Source organism: Macrotis lagotis, chromosome 3 (genome assembly GCF_037893015.1).
Source record: "Macrotis lagotis isolate mMagLag1 chromosome 3, bilby.v1.9.chrom.fasta, whole genome shotgun sequence".
Taxonomy (NCBI): Eukaryota; Metazoa; Chordata; class Mammalia; order Peramelemorphia; family Peramelidae; genus Macrotis; species Macrotis lagotis.
Window position 1 is genome coordinate 297,418,171 of NC_133660.1, and position 12,718 is coordinate 297,430,888.

The 12,718-nt window shown below is 43.1% G+C and overlaps 1 pseudogene; it reads right to left on the reverse strand.

The window, feature by feature from the left end:
* Positions 1 to 7,560: 7,560 nt before the first annotated feature.
* Positions 7,561 to 11,636, reverse strand: LOC141519560 (uncharacterized; annotated as a pseudogene).
* Positions 11,637 to 12,718: the final 1,082 nt, after the last annotated feature.

The following is a 12,718-nucleotide window of genomic DNA, read 5'->3' on the forward strand; positions in this document are numbered from 1 at the left end:
AAAAAAATCTCCAGGGCCTGATGGATTCACAAGTGAATTCTACCAAATATTTAAGGAACAATTGGTTCCAATCCTATATAAACTCTTTGGAAAAATAGGGAAAGATGGAACTCTGCCTAACTCTTCCTATGAAACCAATATGGTACTGTTACCTAAACCAGGAAGAGTTAAAACAGAGAAAGAAAATTATAGACCTATTTCCCTCATGAATATAGATGCAAAAATCCTAAATAAAATCTTAGCAAAATGACTACAACAAGTCATCATTAGGATAATACATTATGATCAAGTAGGATTTATTCCAGGAATTCAGGGTTGGTTCAACATTAGGAAAACTGTTAGTATACTCAATTATATCAATAACAAACCTATCAGAAGCCATATGATCATATCAATAGATGCTGAAAAAGCTTTTGACAAAATACAGCATCCATTCCTATTAAAAACACTAGAGAGTGTAGGAATAAATAGACTGTTCCTTAAAATAATTAGCAGTATCTATCTGAAACAATCAACAAGCATTATTCTCAATGGGGAGAGGCTAGAGGCATTCCCAATAAGATCAGGGGTTAAACAAGGGTGCCCATTATCACCACTACTATTCAATATTGTATTAGAAATATTAGCATCAGCAATTAGAGAATAAAAAGAAATTAAAGGAATTAGAATTGGGAAGGAAGAGACAAAACTCTCACTATTCACAGATGACATGATGGTCTACCTAGAGAATCCCAAGAAATCATCTAAAAAACTACTGGAAACAATTAGCAATTTTAGCAAAGTTGCAGGTTATAAAATAAACCCCCATAAATCCTCAACTTTCCTATATATGACTAGAAAGAAACAGCAGGAAGAGCTAGAAAGAGAAATTCCATTCAAAGTAACCTCAGACAGTATAAAATATTTGGGAGTCTATTTGCCAAGACAGACTCAGAAATTTTTTGAAAACAATTATAAAACACTTCTCACACAAATTAAATCAGATTTAAATAACTGGGCAAATATTAACTGCTCATAGATAGGTAGAGCTAATATAATAAAAATGACAATTCTACCAAAACTAATCTGTTTAGTGCCCTACCAATCAAAATTCCAAAAAATTACTTTAATGAGATAAAAATTGTAAGTAAATTCATATGGAGAAATAAAACGTCAAGAATTGCCAGGAGCTTAATGAAAAATAATGCAAACGAAGGTGGCTTAGCACTACCAGATCTAAAATTATATTATAAAGCATCAGTCATCAAAACTGTTTGGTATTGGCTAAGATATAGAGCGGTGGACCAGTGGAATAGACTAGTTGCAAAAGCAGGAGAGGATTATAGTAATCTGCTGTTTGATAAACCCAGAGAGTCAGGCCAACTGGATAAAAACTCCCTCTTTGATAAAAACTCCTGGGATAATTGGAAGTTAGTGTGGAAGAAACTTAGATTAGACTAACACCTCACACCCTATACCAAGATAAGATCCAAATGGTTACAGGACATAGACATAAAAAACAATACCATAAGCAAATTAGAAGATCAAGGACTAGTCTACCTGTCAGATCTATGGAAAGGGGAACAGTTTATGACTAAGGAAGAGTTGGAGAACATCACTAAAAACCAATTAGATGATTTTGATTACATTAAATTTAAACGTTTTTGCACAGGTAAAACCAATGTAATCAAGATCAAAAGAAAAGTAGTAAATTGGGAAACAATCTTTGCAACTAATGATTCTGATAAACGACTCATTTCTAAAATATACAGAGAACTGAGTCATATTTTTAAAACAAAAAGCCATTCCCCAATTGACAAATGGTCAAAGGATATGCAAAGGCAATTCACAGATGAGGAGATCAAAGCAATCCATAGTCATAGGAAAAAAGGCTCTAAATCATTAATTATTAGAAAAATGCAAATTAAAGCTTCATTGAGGTATCACCTCACACCTCTCAGATTGGCCAGTATGACCAGGAAGGATAATGATCATTGTTGGAAGGGATGTGGGAAATATGGGACACTATTACACTGTTGGTGGAGCTGTGAACTCATCCAACCCTTCTGGAGAGCTCTTTGGAACTATGAGCAAAGGGCAACAAAAATGTGCATACCCTTTGACCCATCAATACCACTACTGGGTCTATACCCTGAAGAGATGAGGAAAAACAGTAAAAACATCACTTGTACAAAAATATTTATAGCAGCCCTGTTTGTGGTGGCAAAGAATTGGAAATCCAGTAAATGTCCTTCAATTGGGGAGTGGTTTAGCAAACTGTGGTATATGTATGTCATGGAATACTATTGTTCTATTAGAAATCAGGAGGGATGGGATTTCAGGGAAACCTGGAGGGATTTGCATGAACTGATGCTGAGTGAGATCAGCAGAACCAGAAAAACACTGTACACCCTAACAGCAACATGGGAGTGATGTTCAACCTTGAAGAACTTGCTCATTCCATCAGCGCAACAATTGGGAACAATTTTAGGCTGTCTGCAAAGGAGAGTACCATATGTATCCAGATAAGGAGCTGTGGAGTTTGAACAAGTACAAGGACTATTCCCTTTAATTTGGAAAAAAAAAACCCAGATGTCTTATGCTTTGATCTGGTTACCTCTGAGAATTCTGTTCTCTTTAAGGATATGATTTCTCTCTCATCACACCCAATTTGGATTGAGGTACAACATAGAAACAAAGTAAAGACTGAGGGAGTGCTATCTGTGGGGTGGGGGTGGGGGGAGGGAAGCAAGATTGGGGGAAATCTGTAAAACTCATATAATATCTTTAATAAAAATTAAAAAAAACTAGACAAGAAAAAAAAAAGAATGGCATTGACAAACTTGGGGGGTATAGATCACTTCTAAACAGGGTTCAACCTTCATCTCATAAAGGAAGTAAATAAAGCATTGAGAAGGTCAATGACTACTTTATGGAAAGATAATGAGGTTTAGTGGTGACATTTGAACTCATCTTCTACATTCAGATTCAGTCATCTTTATATTGTACCAAGCAAACACACTGAACAAGTCAAACTGGCTAGAAGGGACTGGGACATTCTTGGAAAAAAGAGAATATCAAAATTGTTTTGGTACATTTTATTGCTCTCAGAACTCTATCAACAATATCAGTCCTTTTGGCTCCCACTATCCTTCCAGAAACAGACTTTCTTTTACTAAAAGCTGATTTCTCCTATGTCTCATGTAGTTTTACCAAAACTATGTTCCTGCTTATGCTCAAGTTTAAAAGTCTCTGAATTGGTCAAATTTACCATGTCTTTGTTTCATTCCTCCAGAAAATGATTGTTATATATCCTAGAGTGAAAAGGATAAAATGGGTTGATGAATGTAAATGTATCAAAATGGAATATTTAATTTTTACAATTTCCTAAATTTGGAATTGAATTCTTTAGTTAGTAGGAGAAATATTATGGACATGATGCATATTCAGGAATTCATTTCAAGAAATAAATCTAAAGCATCTAAAACATTTATTCAATATTTATTATGTGCAGAATTCAGGTCAAAGTAGAAAAAATTGCAAAATACATGCTCATGAACTTTAAACTTTAAGATCTATTACCAAGTGTGAGAAATGGTTATTTATAATCAATAAGTTGGAGAGAATCAGAGGCTTCTCCTTTCATCTAAAATCCTCATTTTGAAAGTTTGATTTCTTCAGAAAGACATGACTGATAATGTGATTGCATTGACTCTCCTCATCTTGCTCAGACCTAACCTTGCAAGGAATTTGTTCTAAGATGTGGAATATCATAATGGTCTATTCAAGTTTGGGTTGAGAGAGATTCTTTCATCTAGACAACCGAAGTCTAGGAGTGGTCTGATATATATATTTTCTCTGAAAGGGGTGACATGATATGATTAAATAAATGACCATTGGAAGGGCATATCAACTGTAAGTCTGCTGATATGATTGGTTTTGGTTTCAGAGAGAAGACCAAACGCTCATTCTTTTTTAAATAACCTGGTAGCCTCATAAATAAATTGATTGCTTTCCAGAAACTATATCTCTCAAATATTTTTAAACTTTAGAGGAGCATAGGATATACACATGAAAAAGATCTTCAAAGAGGCAGCTAGGTGGGGCAGTGGGTGTAACACCAGCCCTGGAGGCAGGATTACCTGTGTTCCAATCAGGTCTCAGACACTTAAGGATTACCTAGCTGTGTGGCCTTGGGCAAGCCACTTAAATTATTTGCCTTGCAAAATTCTTTAAAAAAAATCATCAGTCAAGTAGGAGGCATTTCTTAAATGACAAATAGCAGGCATAAAGCCTATGTTATAAATTTTTACTTGAAGGTTACAAGAGAACCGTACACCGTGGAATGGAGAGAAATAAGATGGAGATTGAAAAAAATGGCAGATTTTAAATGATGCAAAAACAAATATCATAAACAGTGCAAGATTGGTTGAAAATCACCAGACAGTGAGAGCCATATGATTGGGGATAAGTCATTGAAAGTAGTTTTATTTTTTATGTCATATCTTCTCTAAAGAGTGTGGCTATAGCTGTCCAAGAAATATAATAAAACAAAAATGATCTAAAATTATGCTGTTAAGGTCTGAGAAAAGTCCCCAATTAAGGAACAGATGTACTCAACACGATGGCGATGCAATAGCAAGGGTTTATTGAACTAGCTCTCGCTAGGGTTCCATCCTAGGACAGGCTGACCAAGCAGAGACTTAGGGGCAGAATTTAAGCAAGTTCATAGGTTTCGACATTCAGGATCTTACAGGCATTCAGGCTAAAGTTCACTGGTTTCGACACTCAGGGTCTTACATTCCCTCTTCTTGATCAATCCAGGAGCACTCAGGCTTCTCAAAGGGATGCACAGAACCCTCAGGGAGACTGTTGTAAGACTGTCTGAGTACCATTAGTTGGATAGTGTTAAACCTGATCCTAATTAGAGCAAGCACTCGGTTTAATATGCAGGGCCCAAAGGTTAGGAGAAGTAAAAGCGGTATCAAAGGGCCAATCAAGGTAGAGATCAAAGTGGTGAGCCATGGGGATTGGTTCAACCATGCTTCAAACCATCCTTCTTGCTGTTCTCTTTTTTCTCTATGTTTGGCCAATCCCTCCCTTACTTTAGCCACTGACTCTCTGACCGCGCCAGTATGGTCACCGTAAAAGCAACATTCTTCTCCTAGTGCAGCACATATTCCCCCCTGCTGTAGGAAAATCAAGTCTAAGCCTCTCCTGTTCTGTAAAACTACTTCTGAAAGGGAGGTGAGGGATTTCTCTGGGTGTGAGATGAGTCCTCTATTCTGCTAATATCCTCATGTCCCGCTGCTCTGAGGTAGTAGAATCCTTTCTGATGGAGGGTGAGAGAAGAAATCCCTGTGCCCGCTCCTACCAGGCCTATTCCAAATAGGGTGGCTATTGTTAAGACAGTGAAGGGTTCCCTTCTTGTTCTGGAAATGGGCGTTCTCATTTCCAGACCTGCCCAGCAGTTGAACATGACCTCTTCCTCATGGTAATAGACTTTAGGAAAGATAAGTACCTGGATACAAATCACTACCTGCAGATTAATGCATGGGGTAAGGCCCGTGATGGAGCAAATCCACCAACCATTAAGGCCTGGGGAGATCCATTTGGTAGTACCTAGTCATTCCAGAGAATGGGAAGAATTGCACAGGGTTTGGTACTCTGGAGGGACTTTCCCTAAACTCGTACCAACCCCCGACTCTAACTGTAGGGTGAGTCCTGCCCCCTTTCGGTTCCATTTACAGGAAGGGGGAGGGGTTTTCAAGGTGCTAAAGTTTGTCACTAAGCTTACTGCTTAGAAGGGGGGTTTGATATCATAGCACAACCAACATCCATCATCCATTCGTGACTCAGGGTCTGATCGATTAAGAGCCTCATATGCAGCGATCATCATTTCCCAAAGGGGGTCAGTGGAGGTGGTCATTGTGGGGAGGGTGTCTACAAGTAGGGGCATAGGTTGGGTGCCTCTGAGAGTTGGGAAGGTAGTTCTGGGTTGTGCTCTCGGGGTGATGACACTGAAAGGTCGGGTCATTTCCTTAATCACTGAGTTGGGACCCACAGCTTGCACGATTGGAGTTGCTCCAAGTTTAACCTGTATAAGGCTCCCAAACAAAGGGTTCTCATAGAGATATAGTCCCCAGGTGAGTCCTGAGACCCATCGCTTATCCTGTTTTCCTTTTTCTGTGAATTTGATTTTGATAAGATTGCAATCCTGCCAATGCCAAGTCTGGATACATGGTCTTACATATTGTCATTACAATGAAAAGGTTCTGGGTAGTCCATTTCCGTTCCCCATGATTAGTAGTTATACAACTCCAGGTTGCATAGTACAGAGACTCCACACCCACACAGGTCTTCCTATCTTGTCCTGTCCGGAACCCTGGACATGCATAGAACCCATTTCTACTCATAGACATCCTCTGTGCTTGCCTTCTCCATTCTCCTCCCTCTATGTCATCCAAGGGGTTTACTTGCTCTAGATTAAAGTACAAATCAGGCCACCAGGTAAACAGCAGGGCTTCTCCAGTGGTTTGGTTGTAGGTTTTGTGAGTCTCTGGGTTAGATATTTCCCAGACTAGTCTGAAGAGAGTATGAGGGTTACTCTCTCTCCGTTTGCCAGATGCCTGAGTATCATCATCCCAGTTAGACAGAGGAACAGGTTCCCTCTTTTGGTTGTCATATACCTGCCTTAGTTTTGTCCTTAAGGGGTTGACTGGATCTGCTGTAGCTTGCCACTGGGCTTCCTGTTCTCAACCTTTTTCAGGGCTAGCTGTTGGATGTGTGAGTGATGTATCCACACGGGGATTCCGTCAACCTTAACAGCAGTCGGGGTGGTGAGAATTATTTGGCAAGGGCCCTTCCACCTGGGTTCTAACGTTTTACAGTTATGCCTTTTAACCTACACCCACATCCCCAGGGAATATTCAATGGGGGGGGGGTTCTTCTTGCCCTTTAAGAATGTGGAGAGCCCTAAGGGCAGGCCAAATTTCTCTCTGGGTTTGTTGTAAGGCTTTTAACACAGTCGCAAAGCTGGGAAGGATATTTTCAAGGGAATGGGTTGGGAAGGAAGGAATGACAGGAGGAGGGGTCCCGTACATTATTTCAAAGGGGGTTAAGTCTAGGTGATAAGGGGTGTTCGGAGAGCAGAACAAGGCAAAGGGAAGGAGAGTCACCCAGTCTCCGCCAGTCTCTAGAGCCAATTTGGTTAGAGACTCCTTTAAAACTGTTAATTCTTTCTACTTGACCTGAACTCTGGGGATTATAAGCACAATGTAGTTTCCAATCTATCCCCATTACGTTAGTGATTCCTTGGCTAATTTTACTAATAAAAGCTAGCCCATTGTCAGAACCCATGGCTTTTGGCACCCCATACCTTGGAAATATTTCTTCCAAAATCTTTTTACCTACTACTTCTGCTGTTTCCCTTTTAGTAGGAAAAGCCTCAACCCATCCTGAGAAGGTGTACACCAAGACTAGGAGATATCTGTACCCATATTTCCCTGGTTTAACTTCTGTGAAGTCAATTTCCCAATTCCTCCCTGGCAGCTGTCCCCTAGTTCTATGCCCCAAGTGGTGTCATGTCATTTTTGCCGGCTTCATAACCTTGCAGGCTTTGCAAGTCCTAGTAAGAGCCTCAGCGTGTGTGGTTTGAGATTGAAACTTGAAGCATGCTGTGCCTAGTTGCTGTATCATCTTCTTTTTGCTTAGATGAGTTGAGCGATGAAGCTGATTCAGGAAATGTTTTCCTAGAGATTCTGGGAGTAAGAGTTGATGGTCGGCTGTATAATACCAGCCGTGGGTGTCTGTTTCAGTGTCTTTCATTGATTGGATCCAAATTAAGTCAGAATCCGAATAGGATGGTTGAGGTGGTAGGTCCCCCATATCGGGAGAGGGAATGGACAACTGGAGGATATTAATTTCCTGACTGTCGGAGCCCTTTTCTGCCACTTCCTTGGCTGCCCTGTCCACAAGATGATTTCCTTGGGCTGTCAATGTGTCCTCTTTCTGGTGTCCTGGGATATGGATCATAGCTACTTCGGCAGGGAGGAGGACAGCCTGAAGTAAATCTAAAATTTCCTGTTTATATTTAATCTCTTTGCCTTCTGAGGGGATAAATCCACGTTCCCAATATAGAGTCCCATGCACATGGAGTGTACTGAAAGCATATCTGCTGTCAGTGTAGATGCTAACCTTTTTCCCTTTTGCCAGTTACAAGGCTTTGATGAGGGCAATCAGTTCAGCTTTCTGGGCAGACATATCTCTGGGCAGGCTCTTGGTCCAGACGATCTCACTGGTGTCAGTCACGACCTCTGCTCCTGCCAGCCGCTGTCCATTCTTCATGAAGCTACTACCATCCATGAACCATACCAGATAGGGGTGGGGCAAGGGAGTATCTTTCAGATCTGGCCGAACTGCCTGGGTTTCAGCTAGGATGTCTGGGCAATAGTGAAGCGGCAGTTCTAGTTCAGGTTACGGCATGAGAGTGGCCAAATTCAAAGAGGCTGGAACTCCGAACTGTAGACAGGGTGCATCAAGGAGGAGTCCTTGATAATGTGTAAGCTGGGCATTGGAGATCCATCTTCCAGGAGGTTGTTTCAAAACTCCCTCAACAGCATGGGGGGTGGTGACTAACAGCTTCTGTCCAAAGGTCAGCTTGTGGGCATCTCTGACCAATAGGGCTGTGGCTGCGATGATACGCAGACACGATGGCCATCTGAGGCCACCGGGTCTAATTTCTTAGAGAGGTAAGCTACTGGTCATTTCCAGGGTCCTATAGTTTGGACTAGGACCCCTTTGGCTATTCCTTTTCGCTCATCCACATAGAGTTGAAAGCTCTTAGAGGGGTCAGGAAGAGCTATGGCTTGGGGAGATAGCATGTCCCTCCTTAACTGCTGAAATGCCTGGTCCATAGCTTTTGTCCATTCCCATGGTTTCCCGCTACCACCAGCCTCATAGAGAGGTCCGGCCTTTTCTTCAAACCTTGGTATCCAGAGATGACGTAGCCCACTGAACCCAGGAATTCATGAAATTCTTGGCTCATTGTTGGGGGTAGGGAGGCTAAGTACTGTTTGTTTCATGGCATCTGTCAGCCATCTTTGCCCCCCTTTTATTTTATATTCTAAATTGGTGACCTCTTTTTGGCACAGCTGGGACTTCTTTGCACTGGCTTGGTATCCCCATTTCCCCAGGGACTCTAGCAAGGCCCCTGTTGCCTTTGACAGTCCTGAAATGTCTGGGCTGCCAGAAGGAGATCATCTACATATTGGAGGAGTGTGATCCCTGGATGTTCAGTCCTATAGTTCCCCAGGTCTTTATGAAGGGCCTCATTGAAAATGGTAGGAAAATTATTCAACCCTTGGGGGTGTCTGGTCCATGTAAGCTGTCCCATGATCCCCTTTTCCTCATCTTGCCATTCAAATGCAAAGATGTCTTGGCTTTTAGGAGCAACTGGCAGACTAAAGAATGCATCCTTCAAATCCAATACGGTATACCAAATTTGGACCGGTGTCAGGGCACTAAGGAGGGTGTTAGGGACGGTAGGGTGTATATCCATGACACGGGCATTAACCTCCCGTAGCTCGTGGACAGGTCTGTAATCCTCCCCTCCTGTTTTTTCCACTGGAAGGAGAAGAGTATTCCATGAGGAGTGGCATTGCAGCAGGATCCCTGTCTCCAACAACCTCCTAGTATGAGGAGTTATGCCCTGATGGGCTTCTCTGGACATGGGGTATTGCTTAACTCTGACTGGTTCTGTGTGTGTGTGTGTGTGTGTGTGTGTGTGTGTGTGTGTGTGTGTGTGTGTATACTTATTGGGTCTGGATTGCTATCCTGCCAGGTTCGCTAGCCACTTTCATTTCCCCTAATGGTTGCCCATTTCTGTCTAGTACAGAGATTTCCTCATTTTCAAAATACACACGAGCCCCAGGCTTAGTGTGGATATCCCTCCCGAGTAGCGGTAGCGGGGTGGGACATTCTGGGATCACCATGAAGGAATGACTGACTTGTCCCGTACTTAGGTCCAATTTTCTCATGGTGTTCCACCGGTATGGCTTAGTTCCCGAGACCCCCTGGACCCAGCTGACCTTCTCTGACACTCTACCCCTGGTGGAAGTGAGTACAGAATGCTCTGCTCCAGTATCGACCAGGAAGCTTACATCAGTTCCTTCCACCTTCGAAGTTACCCTGGGCTCAGGGAAGGGGGCCAAGCCCTGACATCCTAAGTCACTATCCTCTACGGTGGTTGTCAAAATCTGTTTAGATCTGGTTTCCCTATTTCCCCCTTCCTTTTTCTTTTTCGTAGGGCATTCTCTCGCCCAGTGCCCCCTCTCCCGGCAGAATGCACATCGATCTCTTCATAGTTTTCCTTTGTGTGAGTGTTTATCAGTCCCGGAGCCTTCCCCAGGTTCCCCCCTAGTCGCTGCTAGCAAAATTTTAGCCATTTCCCTATTGTTTCTTCTAGTTTCCCCCGCCTGATATCTGCGGTCCTCTGCTCTGATCCTTTCCGCCCTTTCTTCTGGGGTTTCTCTATTATTGAAAACTCTTTCTGCTACTTCTATCAAATCTTGTAGTGACTTTTCCCCTAATCTTTCCACCTTTTGTAATTTCCTCCGTATGTCCTGGGCTGCTTGGTTCACAAAAGGCATGACAACCACGGCCCTCCCACCCTCCGCAATGGGATCAACTGGGGTATATTGCTTAAAAGCTTCCATCAGCCTCTCTAGGAAGTCTGCGGGACTCTCATCTGATCCCTGCCTTGGCCAAATTGGTCGGCTTGCGAGCCTCAGCGCGGACACCAGCCATCAGGGTCTGGCGGTACACTCGGAGACGCTCCATACCTTCCGCTTCATTGTAGTCCCATGCAGGGCAGTCAAGTGGAAAGAAGCGGTCAGTGATGCCAGGATTCATGGTGGGTCTGCCATCATCCCCCGGTATGAGTTTCTGGGCTTCTCCTTGTATTCTTTCCCTCTCTTCTGTAGTGAAGAGAACCCGGAGGAGCTGCTGATGGTCATTCCAGGTTGGCTGATGGGTAAATAAAACTGAATCTAACAAAATTTATGAGGGCTTTCGGTTTCTCAGAAAACTGGGCATTCTGGGACTTCCAATTGTACAGATCACTAGTAGATAAAGGCCAACATTGTAACACTTGTTCCCCGTCTGGTCTAGGGGGCCTATGGGCCACAATGGCAGGGTTTGTACTACCTCTGGCTCTGGGGTCTTTGTGACTCTCTGTATAGTCACATATGTTGGTCCCTCATGTTGAGCCGATGGGGTTGGGACCCTCGGGGAAGAGGGTGTCAGATCTGGGTTATATGGTGGAGGAAGAGGTGGAGGTGGGGGAGGGGGATTTTGGGTTAGGGTTAGGGGGAGTGGGGGAAATAGGTTCCCAGTCCTAGTCTTGCTGGATTAAGACTGGGTCTGACTCCGCCTTTCTATTTGCTATTAATATCTTTTTCTTAGGTTCTGGCAGGGTAGGAACAATATTTTTTAGCCATAGAGGTGGGTTTCAGGCTAAGTCCTGCCAAACAAGGATGTAAGGTATTTGGTTGGGGTGTCCTTGTGGTTTTTCTGCAAAGACCAAACTTTTTACTTCCAGGATAATATCCATCCTGAACGTTCCACGCCGGGGCCACCCCACCCCCAGTGTTGGCCATTCCAGATTGCAGAAGGTGATAAAATTTCCTTTCTTAACATCAAGGGAAAGATCATGGGCCCTTTCCTTGACCTTCTTAAAGTGGTCCAAGAGGAGGCTTAGGGGAGTGGTCTGGGTCTGTCCCATTTCAGTTGAAATTTTGATTAAATGATTAAGAGCAATAAGCAAAGTAGAAGCAAAGCAAAAGAAACAAAGGTGATAACCAGTCAGCATTCATCCCTTCCAGCAGGACCAGGTATTGCTTGCCAAGTCCTAAAAGAAATCAGAAGGAAAAGAAGCAAAGGTGATAGATAAGCAATCAGCATCTGTCCCTTCCAGAGGGACTAAGTATTGCTTGCCAGGTCCTAGAAGAAAAATCAGGTCAAACTTGTTTCCTTATCTCATTCCCATAGGTCAGTCATTCCTGACCTGCAGAAGGGTTCCCTTATTTCGAAATGTCAGTCTTTCTACCTCCCAAAGGGTTGGGGAATGTATTCCATCACAACCCCACTGGAGACCATAGCAGTGCATCCACCTAGGTCCTTTGCCAGGTTAGTCCAAATACAGAGCTGCGGACTTGGTTACTTTAGATACCCCTCCAAGTACGTCTTGTGGCCTCTGCTGGGGATCCCGAATGAGCCCCCAAATGTTAGGGTCCGAGAAAAGTCCACAATTACAGAACAGAGGCACTCAACAACGATGGAGATGCAATAGCAAGGGTTTATTAAACTAGCTCGAGCTAGGGTTCCCTCCTAGGACAGGGCTAGGATCCTAGAACCCCGAGTAAAGTGAGAAGAGACCTTATATATGGTTTGGTAGGGGAGTTTCAAGCATCTGCCTGCAGATTGTCTTGAGATGGTGCGGTGTGTTCTTATTGGATGAAGGTCCTCGGAGAAGCCCCCCCTGCTGCATGGTCCGAGGGATGACCAGGCAGAATCCCCCAGAAGCTGATCTGGCAGAAACTCAGCTAGCTGACCAAGCAGAGACTTAGGGGCAGAATTTAAGCAACAGTTCATAGGTTTCGACATTCAGGATCTTACAGGCATTCAGGCTAAAGTTCACAGGTTTCGACACTCAGGGTCTTACAACTGATCCAGTTCTCCA